This window comes from Triturus cristatus, chromosome 9 (assembly GCF_964204655.1).
Source record: "Triturus cristatus chromosome 9, aTriCri1.1, whole genome shotgun sequence".
Lineage (NCBI taxonomy): Eukaryota > Metazoa > Chordata > Amphibia > Caudata > Salamandridae > Triturus > Triturus cristatus.
The window spans coordinates 970375067-970389039 of record NC_140592.1 but is presented as its reverse complement, the minus strand read 5'-3'; positions in this window follow the sequence as shown (position 1 = coordinate 970389039).

The following is a 13973-nucleotide window of genomic DNA, read 5'->3' as shown; positions in this document are numbered from 1 at the left end:
TGGAATTCTCGGGTGCTATGCAGTACTCACTAGTGAAAAGTTAGTTAGTATTCATCTCAGCATCATTGACCCACTGAGCATTTGTTTGCGAGCTGCAGGCACATTTACTCTACTGACTCTAGTAATTAGGGACCTGCAGGATGTGTCCTGATTTGAGTCAGGAATCCTTGTCCTCTGGAGTGATCAGCTGGTATTCTTGCCTGTGGTTGTTAGGTTTGTATTTTGAATAGGCCCAGGTGGAGCTCGTGTAGTCGTGCTGTGTGGAACTCCACAAAGTGTCAAACAAACTCTGCAGATCTATTGGAGTTCCGCGAGCAGGCCCAGTTGCCTTCTGTGCTCGTCCACATGACATTGTAGTGAAGACAGGGTTTTATGTGCACACATTGCTATGTTAGCATAAGCGCTTTAGAAGTTAAACGCCATCTTGCCACTTTGCTGCTTTTGCACATGACGCTATAGGTAGCTGTTATTACAAGTAAAACTGCTTGCTTGCTTTTTATTCACATGAGAACGGTCTGTTGTTCACATTCCTACACGTTCACCGCGACCTTAGTATGAACACTGTGTGCAGAAACCGTCAAGGTCAAATAACAATGTATGCTGTTGAATTCAGGATGATCGGCCCACGCTCTAGACTCAACAAGCACACAGCTGCAAATATCTGAAACTCGGGTGCCTTTAATATTGCATTTGCATGCATGATTCAGAAACACTTGGAGAAAACCTTTCCAGACACAGAGAGCAGTGCTGATCCTGGGATGTGATTCACCTAAGCTGATCTTTGAGGTATGGGGTTCCCCATTCATGCCTAGAGACCTTCTATTATTATATAAAACTAGCTTATTAGCCAGGGGACGGTGGTACACAAGGTATTATAGGACCTGTTTCCACTATCATTATAATATGATTTCTCCCTTCATTCTCTATGGAATTGTAACAATGCTGATGGTTTCATTTTTGATCATTTGTCTGCTTATGTTAGCCAACATACTGCACCTTAGAGCACGTAGTTAAAAATAAACATTTTAAACTTTCCCGTTTCTCTGATTACTCAAGTTGTGGACTGATATGAGAATAATAACGAAAAGGGGTTTCTGATTCCCACCATTCCTGAGAGTATTCTAAGTTGTTTGTTCTGGGTTGTCTAATCATTGGCAGCTTCGAGATGATACGGAGAACGAATGAGACACTGATGCTAGTCGGATAGGGGTTCTGGGTACTGAGGTGAGTTCTTTGGTACACCACAATTCACTGAGGTCCTGGTTTCCTGTGCATAGTTCTGTGCATTAGCAGAATCCCCGCAACAACATATGCAAGAGAAAGTGCGTTCTTGCGCCGGAAATCATGTGCAAACGGCACCACGTAGTTTGCATCTTGATTTTTGCTCCGTTATGGTGCTGGGGCCTGTTTTTGAATCCCTTCTTAAGGGTGTGTAATCCTACCACTCTCTAATTTATCTACCCCTCATTTTTATTTAATATCTTACTGTGTGTTTTTGCATTGGTGTAATTTATGATTTTTGTTTTTTTGTACTTTTGTTCATTTTTTGCTTTACTTTCTCATTTTGTATTACCGTCCTTCCTTCTTTTCTTTCTATACCCTTCTCCTCCTCCTGCCCAGCACCATGGCAAAGCAGGAGAACGGCAGCGCCAAGCCCCCCGAACCAGAACCACAAGCCGCATACCTTGAGGTTGGCCATGCCATTAAGGGGTGCAGCCTCATGCCATCTTTCCGGAAGGTAGAAGTGGCTGTGCTTATTTTTTTATGTGCAACGCCACCACCCCTTCACTTTGACAGCAGGCCTGGCAGTGGGTACGGCACCCGGAGGCGCAGGCATGCACTGCGAGAGGGAGTGTCGGGCTCTGCACTGCTGCTCTGGGGTATGGCGTACCCAACGACAGCTTATGCACTAGTGGGCCGACATCCTGGATAGAGACCAGGACCTGCTTGACCTGCTGGGTGTGGAGGCTGTGGGGCTCAGTGAGTAATAATTATTTATTTGTTGTGTTCTTTCTATGCAAATCTTTTTTCCAAGCATGCTGCTCACACTCAGGTAAGTTAAGTTTATGTTACAAATACTATGTGATCATAATCTAGAGTAGACAGGTGCTTGGCAGTGCTACCTAATCCTGCTCGTTGGCATTCGTTTGGGTTGTTTATTTAATAAGTCATCCTCTGTCTTATCACTAAGATAGTGGTAGTTATTAGTATTTGTGAACTAGCGTGTTCTCTCACTTCTCTGTGCCTTTATTTTTTGTGGCTCATACAGTCCCAACCCCAAGTGATCTCCCAGTGATGTGTTGTAACTAGTAACTATGCATGCATCTATGCATTGAAAATAATTGCAGACTGAGTTGACCAGTCAAAGGGTGAGAGATTGAGAATGAGATAAGAAAGAAAGATAATTTGTTGCAATTGATAGGGTTAATAAATTAAGGAATAGGTCCACGATACTAATAGGAGAGATTATCTGAAATATTTTTGGGGATATTAATTGTACCACTAATCATTTTTAAATTTTCTTTTCTTTATTTTTTACATCTGCATCTAGGGGCAAGAGGGATACCACTGAGGTGCCGACGGATGAGGGAGCTGGAGGTGCCTCCACAAGTGCCACTGACAATGGCAATGCTGGCCGCAGTAAGTCCTCCTGTATTATTTCCCTATCTTTTACTGCTCCACATTTAGAATGACTTTTTTTCCTTTTCACTGTGCCTGTCTCCTAATGTGTTTCTGACTCCTCTTTGATCTATCAGTTTCCTAAATTCTTCTTAACCTTGCATTATCCTATTTACTTATTTTCTATATTTCAAGTTTCTGTACTTGAAGTCAAACTATCTGTAATTCTGCACTAGATTGCATGCCCAATTAAGGTATTCTACACATGTTTGTTGAGAATGCTTTCTTTTTCTTGCTCATGCTCAAACAGTAAAAAGAGAGAACTCACCAGCGGAGAGGGGATGGTAGAATGGGTCACAGCATCATTGACCCTCTGAGAACTGATCCGGGAGCTGTAGGCACATATACTCTACTCATTCTTGCAATAAGGGACCTGCAGGCTATGTCCTGATTTGTGGCAGGTGTCCTTACCCCCTGGAGTGACCTGTTGGTATTCTTCCCTGTGGCTGTTAGGTTTACATTTAGATTGCTGTAATATTACATTTGAGTGTGTGATCTTTCTTGTATTGAGAAAGGATTGTTGATCAAGTAATGGCTGGGTATTTCCTGTGCTTTCTAGTGCAGCAAGGTACCAAAGGAGCGAAGGGTGTGGGCAATGGGATCTCTGGTTTTCAGGTGAGACGGAGTGTACTCAGATGTTTTTTATTGAAAGGCCTAGAGAAAACGTTATATATCCCTTTTTGCATCCAATCATGTGCATGTTTGTATTTTACACTGTCAGGCATCTGAGGAGAGTTGGAAACTGGCTGCAGAATTACCTAGATTTTGAAGTGTGACAAGATGTAGCAGTTCCCCTTCAGGAGCTGCAAGGCATACCACTGCCACCTGTGAGCCACTGAAACCACTGCTGAATTAAAATATTACACTTGTAATATTTTAATTTAGCTTTAATATTACACTTGTAATATTTAAATTTAGCAATGTTACTGCAAACACAACGTTCCATATTTACATGAGCTCAGCTGTTTGCATTTCAGCCCTCTTGGCATCTCCACCAGGCTCCTGAAGACAGGAGGAAGAGGATGAAGAGCAATGATACAACTGCAAAGACTTGTTTAAAGACACCGCACTCTATAGACGGATGTCTGGATTGCGCATGTGAGAGGCATAGTTCAACTACGACCCTCTAACACAGGCACACTTCTTGTTATTCAGCAGAAATACTTTGCATGCCTCAGGCAGTACAGTAGTTCTGCTAAAATGGTGCTAAATGGTGCTGTCAGGGCGCACATCAGTGCATCTCTGAGGTCTTTGAGGAGCCAACCAGACCAGCAGAGGAAGGCCCCTGAGCACTCCCCCAGCTTCTGATAGGGCTGTGCTTCTAGTCAAATCAAGCAGCTGGGAGATGGATTGAGGTGGGTCTTCCTCTGAAAAGCTAGCCCCGCTGCTTTGTCTTGCTCGACATTAGGAATCATGGCCTCCTGGTTCCAATGTTGCGCTTCACATGACTGCTCTGCTGCTGTCATGGAGCTTCTGAGCTGCTAGCAGAGGAAGAAAGGTTAGAAAAAATAATTGAGTGTTCTTTCTCTGTGCATGTGTGAGTGAAAGTGTGTTTGTGAGTGCTTGAGAGAGAATGAGACTGAGTTACATTGTGTTAGTTTAATGTGTTTGAGATTGTCAAAGAGAATTACAAAAATAGAATTAATCAATGAATAAGAGTGAGTATGAATAAGAGAAAGGTAGTATGTGAGTAAAGTAATGTGAGTGAGTTAGATTGGTTGAGTGCGGAGGGAGATTGTGAAAGGGAGTGGATGGGAGTATGTGGTGCCTCTATCATTAGTGCAGCAGATGAAGTTGTACCATGACACTAAAGCTCTGGCATAACAGCATCTGCTGCACTATTAAAGCATACCAAGATGACCCCAGGAGTCCAAATCAGAGCCCCTGTACACTAGTAGTTGTGAGTGATGATCAATTGTTGTGAAAGTATGAGTATGTGCAACTGTGTTTGTGTGCTAGAAACAGTGATTGAGGCACCCAAACCAAATCTTGTAAACAATGAGAGGGAACAACAGCCACTACTGCAAAGAACGATTGGGTCCTAAGTGGCAATCTATGCTTTTCTGTTGCTCATTCTTCTTCAGCGGCTTTATGTAGTTGGGTAGCTGTCAACTTTTGTGGGAGAGCTGCTTTCCAGCATGTATATTCTGCTTTTTAGTTGGTCCTCCATATCCTTAACTGAATCAAAGCACGTGAGTCCACTTCAAGTGCTATCATATCTAAGTCCCAATAGGAAGCACTTCAATTTCATAGAAGGAAGCAGGGCTGTCCACAGTTTCTTAGGAAACACTCCAGATGAATTTGCTTTCATAATTAAATCAGCCAGTGACAAATTCCATGAGCTGGATCCCTTTTGTAGATGATGCAGCACATCCTCTTTTGTAATATGGAAATGCACCTAGCAGCTAACACGAGCAGAGAGGTTTGCTACGGGTTTTGTGCTCCATGCATTTATAGTACTATATAGACTGAGTTCTGCTACCCTTTCAGTAGGGCACATATGGATCGTTGTTGATGAAAAGCATGTTTTGATTGAGTTAAGAGTAATGGGAAGTGGGTATATATGGAACAGAAGTTTAGGAACACATTGGTCTCACAGATGGTGGGACAGACCAAGAACACTAGAGAATAGAATGGATGAGAATAGAAATAAAGCACTAACTGTGAAATCACATGTCTCTGTGTGTACATAATCAGACCAGGGTAGGGAAGGTGTAGAGATATTTCAACCTCCCTACAGATTATCACACCAAAATACTGAAATATCTTGACCTCATGATCAGCAAACAACATATTATGAATCAAACCCACACCAATAACAACATTCATGTGGTCTTCACCTTCACACAGTCCCTCAAAAGCTGCCATCACTTTCACTGAACTAATTTGGAGTTACTACCACTGAAATCACCATACAGCTATACTAGTTTACCACCATTCTCAACCAAAGCCCACTGAAGAATAAACTCACTAGTGGATTTCTTAAGTTTCTAACACCATGACATCCACAACATTCACAAGAAAAATTAGCCCAAAGTCCACTCTGAAGCAGGTCTCTATACACCTACACAACTCAGCACCATGGAAACAGAGGTTCTCACCAAGAGTGAATAAAGTTTGAGCTATTAATAATATAAGATTTCCTCTCCTCGTGAGAAATCTTTCTCACAACCAGCAAAAACATCTATTATTAGTCAATAATTGAAGATAATGCTAACATAAGAAGATCTATTTTAAGAGTCATCGAGCAATGCTTGAGTCCTATCTTTTACCTCCCACACTAAATGCATCAGTGCCAATCCACTCTTTTTTCATTTCAGTCTTAGTAATGCGTGGCATTTATAAGGAACAGAAATTTGAGAATTTAATGGTGGAATTACCTCAACATTGAGAAAATGTCACTTCAAAATTCAATATTTTGAAAGTGACAGTTCCCATTAGAACTTTGAATAATCAACACCTTTAAAGAAGAAGAGTTAAAAAATGTATCTACATTTACAGGGAGGGGGAAGGAGGATGGATAAAAAGTAAACTAGGAAGGGGTGAGAGTTAACAGGGAACATGTAGGTAACACCCCCCAAAGAAAAAAAGGACTCAAGAAAGGATAAATATGAAGGTAGGAGACATGTCAAATCAAGGTAAATAAAAATAGAAAAGAACAAAAAGAAGAGGAAAATATTTGGTAGAATATTTATTCGTTGCAAGGAATAAAAGACAATGGAAAAGATGAGAGGTAAAATGAGAGGAAGGAAGTGGGGGTGTAAGGAAAGCAAACATACAAACTACACAAAGAAAAACACAATGATAAAAACTAGAAAATAGACATTGGGAAAAGAGATGTGTGTAGTTGAGAGGCATTCACAGCCAAAATGTAAAAATGGACACTGAAACAATTCAGAATTAAACATTTTGCGTTCTTGAGGTACAGTCACATTGATCAAGTTAATAGTGGGAGCAGAATAAGAATATTAGATAATAGCATGTCCAGGTCATAAGATGAGTAGTGAAAAAATTCCTAATTGCAAAATCACTTACTTCAAGGTGTGTATAAGGGTTATGGGTGAAGGGCGTGGCCAAGTGGCATGGCGGAGCAGAAGTAATTTCGTTAGCTCATAGAATGTTCAAAATCCCATTAAATTATCCGGCTAGCATCTATATTTTCAACTGCGATACAGGCACTTCAACAGCACTCTCTGATCAGATTTAGCTGTGGCTAGGCAGTTACAGAACTGGCCCCAAACTGAAGTGTCGGCCTTTGCAGACCATGTTCTGCCATACTGGCCATGGCCAGCAACGTGATCATAGCCATCTCCTGCTATTGTCGCTCAAATCAGACTGTGGAGACAGACCAAGGGCGATCGCAAGGAGCAGCATCCCATGGAGGACTACAATTACCCACAGGAGGACTGAATTGTAGCTCAGTAGAATAGAATACCATCGAAGTGCTTGAAGTGATGTGGTGGTATGCGAAGCCCCAGCCTGACCTGCCGGCTGTGGCCAGCTATGAGTTCCTTGCTGTCTCCAGATAACAGTGCCCAGATTTGCATGCAGGGACAGACCACAGGTGACACTGACATTAAGGCCAACCCGAGCAGGATCACAATTGCCCACAGAGGGCCTGAATCATTGCCCAGTAGGACAGAGTAGCAGCTGGATGACTGGTGATTGGATAAGAATACTAAAGCAAATCGCTGAAAACACTGTGAGCATAGCTTACCCCACAGCTGACAAGAAATGTTTTCGAGGGGACATACCATGAAGCCTGGTGCTGAGGTACGAGAATCACATGGTCCGGTGCATGCAACAATGGGTCACACATAAAAGCAGGAAAGTGCATGCACTTTTACTAAGCAATGGGCACATATATGGGCAATGCTTGCAAGTTTTTCCATAGACACAGCACTGAGCGCCAGACCCTGAGAATGTCTTCCAAGGCACAGACTTGCACATGTATGTTGTGGTCCTCCGTGTTGCATAACACAGCACCTACATTCCAATGGAACATTCAACTTTGGGAGGTGACATTGGTCTGACCCTGGCCCTTTGGGCACCCCTGTCTGTGGCCGGTGGCCCAGGGGGAAAACGGCAGGGGAGCCTTGTGGCAGACCCCAAACTTGGAGAAGTAACATGAATCCAAGAGTTGGCACAAGATGATGAAACTGAGAGAGGAATATGGAGCCAATCTCTTCCCCTTAACTAGTGCCAATGGCGGGTGATAAAGGATACCACATAGATACAGCAGCCTACTAACTACAGAAACACCTGAGTGCTTAGGAAACCTTGTGCACTAAATTATAGGTCCTACTCCAGATGGTCCAGAACCGAACCCAAAGGGAAACTGGCTGTGTAATAAAATGTCACCAGAAGTCTCTGTGGTGAATGGCAATCATGCCGGGAGCTGGCAAAATCTTTCTCGTACTCAAAGTGCGTATTGTGGATCCTCACGTTGTCCTGTTTTACCAAGCACCGATTGGCAGAATTTGGCAGGAAGTCTGCATTTTAAGCATAACAGGGAGTTACCCAAATTTTGCCAATTCTGTGGCGAAATTATAAATCCACCAGAGCCTAAACATAATTTATACGTCCAGAAGAAATCCCTGGAGCCAAGTGGCCTTCAATATAGGGGCTGAAACATGTCAGAGATAGTAGGGTATTAGGACCACTATAGCTGTATCCCCTGGTAGTCTAACTTTTTAACTATAACCAAATTACTGAAACTAAAGGGATACCTCGCTTGTTTGTGGTATTTTTGTATTTTAGGAACCCCCAGCAGAAATAGTATCCAAAGTGCTTCCTGGAATATGGTCAAGCCTATCCTAGTTTTTAGGAACCAGTTTGAGATCTGATGATGAAGCATGCTACTATTAGAGTGGAGAGGATCGAACAAAAAAGAAAAAAAGCATTTCTATTCTTGTGCTGTGCCAGCGGGTGACTTAATTAGAGGTTGACTATTTACCTGTAAATGGATAGGTTAGATATGGGATACTTTTTATGATGTGAGTTTGAATTGGGAAAGTGTACCTCATCCCTTCCGAAATTCAAAACGTCTCTCTTTCCTTCCAGATAGTGTTTTTTTGAAATACCCTAATTTGGTGTTTGGATTGCTAGTGCAAGTTAGAGACTATCCTTGTGACAATCAGAGGCTTCAACAAAGCACTTGAACCTAAAATCAGCACAGTTGCAACTGATTTGTCATTATTAGGTGAAGACCAACTTAAACTCTCCAACATGTTCAATGGCATAGAGACAATGATAGTGAAAAGTCAGCCCTCCTTCAAATCCCTTACAATACAGATTGTGGACTTTAAGGAGGGTCTTTTCAAATACAGAGTAGAGGACTCAGAGACCGATCAAGAAGAGAAAATCTTTGTATTGTTTGCCTACCAGAAAAGATCAAAAATCCGTCAATCGATCTAATTTTAGAGGATGGTAACTAATGTAGGTGGCTGGAGAGAAGTTAGATAAGGTCTTCTCATTTCAACACATGGTGGCCAAGCTTATTAATTATCAGGACTGGGATGCCATTCTCCAACTGACTCATCAAAATAGATCATACAAGCCCCATAATAGCACAGTGTTGCTGTTCCCAGATTATACGGTGGCCGCCCAGCAGCAAAACAATCAATTCTGGGCAGTGAAGCAAGAACCTAAAGTTTATGATGCTGTTTCCTGTGAAACTTAAGATTCTTTATCACAAGCACCGGAGTGGTCGACAAACGTGCAGCAGAAAGTAATGTCAGACCCACATGTGGCTTTGTGCAAGACCTCACTGATGAAACAAAAAAAACACCACACTCACAAAACACTCCCTGGTGGAAGCTGACACAGAAGGACAAGATTCTCTTGAAAGAACTTAACATGGAGATCTGAGGTCTGCCTTGGCACCACGGTTTTCCCTGGTTGTTTGTGGGCCAACATGAACTGCATGGTGGACAAACATAATTCGGACATAGGCACAGACTTCAGCTTCTACGTGTAACCCCTATGTCAAATGATGAGGCAATCTGAATGTAGTAGTTTCTGACCACGAGTGTTTGCGCGACTGGGCTTCAGTGGGGTGTGGCATGCCGTAAATGTATCACATGGGTTTTGGTTGAATTTCCAAAATGTTTTTAAAGCTGATATTTGAGTGATAAATCATGGCAATGGGGAGACTTGTTACTAATAATATCTTGATGCTTGTAGCATTGCAGGTATTGTTATTATGTTTTACCCATGTAAATAGATTCCAAACTGGCAAAGCCTTTCTTAGTTTACTGCTGGCAACCCTTATGATGCACTGAGATTATCACTGCTGGTAATCTTGCATAGAGTGGTCATTAAGGTATTCTTGTCTGATGTGACCACTGTTACAACACTAATACTTATAGCGGAGGAATTTTTTCATTGAACAAAATTAGCTCTTGTTACAAAAAAGGTCAGTGAGCCCTGATCTAGATTGTTATGTTCCAAATCCAAATGTGGTAGTTCTTAGTTCCAGTTATTCTATTTTTGGTTTCACTGCATCAGGTGCATTCCACTATCATTTGGGTGATGGGCCAGTTGTTCGGTTGCCTACTTCATAGACCCATCACTGGTTATTGTCTGTTGAGTACCAGGACCAGGGGACACTAGTGTTAGATGTGGATCATAACACAAATAGAATACTCTACTGGAACATCAGAGAGATGGGAAAGATGATCAAACAGAAAAGGATTTACTTATCTACACATACAGGCCATTGATACTGCCTGCCTGCAAGAAACTCATCTCTCTTGGGTTCAGGGCCGGCTCTAGGGCGGTGCGACCGGTGCCACCGCACCGGGTGCTGACTCTTCCAGGGGGCACCGTGTTTGGAAGTATTTTATGGTTTTAAAAGCACCTGCTGCTGCACTGCTGGCCTCCGGTAATTGTCATACAATAAAAATGTCAAGTTAACTGCGGTGATTAATGTTCTCTCTGGAGAGAGGAGTTTTGTTCAGTGGAAGTTTTAACTCATTTCATAGTAGTGCAGAGGGCTAATATGCCTGCTGCAAATAATGTGTTCCATGCAGATCACAAAGTGCACATAGTTTAAATAGGTCAGTGCTTTTGTCAGATAGATCCTTTTGTTACTATCAGTGTAGATGTTAAGATCCTAACATGGAACAGTGAGCTAATATTTGTCATCAAAGAACTGCAAAGAATCGGCAAGGTATTGATCAGAGCATTATGATTTTTTCCTCACTCTCTCATTATTCTAATGTTTCAAAAAGTGTTCATTAAAAAATAATCCTTATTATTAAATGTAACTCCCACCCCTGGGGTTATGTTTTAAATTCTGAGTCTGTGGTTCTCCAGACCAGGCACTCTTAAACTATACTGTTTACCAGTATGGATGACATGTGACTTACCTTGTAGTCTTCTGGCTTAAGTAACATTTCCTATACACTGATATACACACATATGATTGATTGTCTCTGTGTAATGTGTATGTGATGTAAAGTGCTCTGACACCCTACACTGGTATAGGTGGTGCTATATAACTACATACATCAGAGAGAGAGTGTTTATGGAGACTTTAGGGGGCAGTGTTAAAGGGTGGTAGTAAGGGAGTCCGGGGGGCGCCAACAAACATTGTCGCACAGGGCGCCACCAGCGCTAAAGCCGGCCCTGCCTGGGTTGAAGGGGTTCACTTGCAGAAAAGATGGAAAGGAGGTCTTCAACACCTCCTACCTCTCTTATGCACTGATATGGATCCAACCAGTCCTCCAGTATGATGTACACCATGGTGAGGTATATAAAGAGGGCAGATACATGATCGTCAAGGGGAGAATTGATAGTCAGCTCTTGACATTAACATGTATTCATGCCCCTGTCTCTGCACAGATAAAATGTGTTGGCAGATTGTCAACTTTTGTCACAGCACAATCTAATACACTTTTCCTTTGGACAGTGGTCTTCAATTGTGTCCATTCCTTAGAACTAGACAGTTCCAGACTAGACTACCTGTGGCAGGTGTACAGATGATTCGGGTGGCGAAAGGGTTTATTTCATCGATACACCAGTGGAGGATTCCCTGATCTCTAGAGAGTACCCCACCCACGAGACAGGGAATTAATGCATTACTTCCCCATCTGCAAAATACACTCAAGGTTCATACACTCAAGGCTAGATATGTTCCTCTGCACCACTGGCTTTCAAGTAGGTACACATTAACTTGAATACTTATGTCGTACATTTTTACCTTGATCCGGTTATATATGAAATGGGTTGGCCTGTGTCCTGTATTCCCAACTGACAATTTCAGCCCAAAACACTATGAGACATCTCCTACAGGGAAGAAATCAGAACACAGACTACACTTTATTTTGCAGAGAATAATGGGACTGCTGAATTCTTGCGATTGGAGTGGGAAACTTTCAAGGTCTGTCTGCACAGGGTGGGCATTAGTACCACTTACGGGATCCATACGACATTGACTGAAATCATTCAAGGGCTTGAATCAGAAATTAAACAGCTAGAAATAACTGACTCACATTCATCCCGTTTCAGACCATTATTGGTGAAAACCAAGAAACATACCTGGATACTATAGATAGCATATCCCTCCAGAACTATCAGCAGTAACGACGTTGCGACATTCTGAGCCTAATAAAGCTGGATGATTGCTGGCTCATCTTTTGAGTGAGGAATACCCCCACTATCCAATTATGGCAGCTCACCTCCTGTCTGAAGCTGTTGTTAAAACTCAGACACAGATCAATAAAGTATTGCACGATTATTATAAAGCACTGTACACGTTTCAAACCATGTCCTTCATATGGGAGGTGACTGACATCTTGTGCGGAATATATTTGTTTTCTATGTATCAACATCAGGCAGACTCAATTGATGGCCCTTTTCAATGGCTGAATTGTTGGGAGCAATTAAGGTTCTTGGCACTGGCAAGGTTTCCAGAACCAACAACTTTCCCCCACAGTTCTATAAGGCATACCGAGCTGTACTAGCCCCTCATTTACATGTGGTATATATGGAGGCATATGAAAGAGGAGGGCTGCCCCCCCCACATGGTTCATGAAGCACTCCTGGTACCAATACTCAAGCCTAACTCCAATGGTAGGATAGACTGTGAGGAAAGCAGTTTATTATATGGTGTGGTTGTGAGCCCTCACGGTTTATTACATTTGCTGCCTGTACTGTGTCTAGTTAGATTCATTTGAAAAACCTTAGATCTCAGAGCAGTCAGGCTTTATTAAAGGAACAAGAGTAAAACATTAGGAAGGACCAAAACAGCCGACTAAGAAGTAGAGTCAATACAAATCCAACATCAATGTACATTATATGTTGTAGTTTTTATCTTTAAAATGACACCTCAATGACAACAATCCACTGGAAGGTTCCAGAGATGTAAATTATTAACCAAATAATAAATCACTGCTTTTCATTCAAAACACAAACAAGCATTGGCAAATTGGTGATTAGCAGTTCACTTTGGAAACTTTTGAAAACTTTTATAGAGTTGTAAACTACTACTCCATCCCACTATGGACGACGAACTCCGGCCGAATGTAGGCACAGAGACCAATGAGGCTTGTTGGGAGAGTTAGGCTTGTTTAGAGAGTTACCCTGAAGTCAAAGCAGTTCAGTTCCAGGCTCTAAGGGCAAACCACCACAAACTTTAATGGAGTGGTCCTGATGCTAGGCATACAGGATGCTCAGGATTGCTGAGGAAGCTTGCCCAGTAATGGGGTTCTTCCTGGGGCTACTCCTTGGTGCTCAGTCATGGTGGGGTGACTTTGGCCACAGGGGTCAATGGCCCTTGAATTCTGGTGGCAGTCCAGCCAAATACCAGATGCCACTGGTCTCTGGTTACAGGGAAACCAGCAGTTTCCTTTAACTGGTGATAACTTCCATCTTGGGTGACCACACTGCACTTTGGCAACATTCCTGGGTCTAGTAGACTTGGGTGCAACTTTTGAGGGTTGGGTCTCAATCTATGTTGGAAAGTGGGTTATTAGTAGTGGTAACTATGCATCTACCACTGTCCATGGCTCAGATTAGGTCTCAGTAAATTATTCCCATGCTCAGCCCAGAGTAGCATGGCTGCGAGCAGGCAGGCTTATTTTAGGAGATAGATATGGAAAGCATTTTAAAACAATTCAGTAAATATTTAAGACACAGCACACTATAAAAATCCAACACCAATTTAAATAAATAGGAGATATGTTTATCTTTAAAATTACATAATTATGACAAAAATCCAATATAGGGACCAGGAGATAATACTTTTTTAAGATTTAGCACTATATAGCACTAAGAAACATTATAGCGCC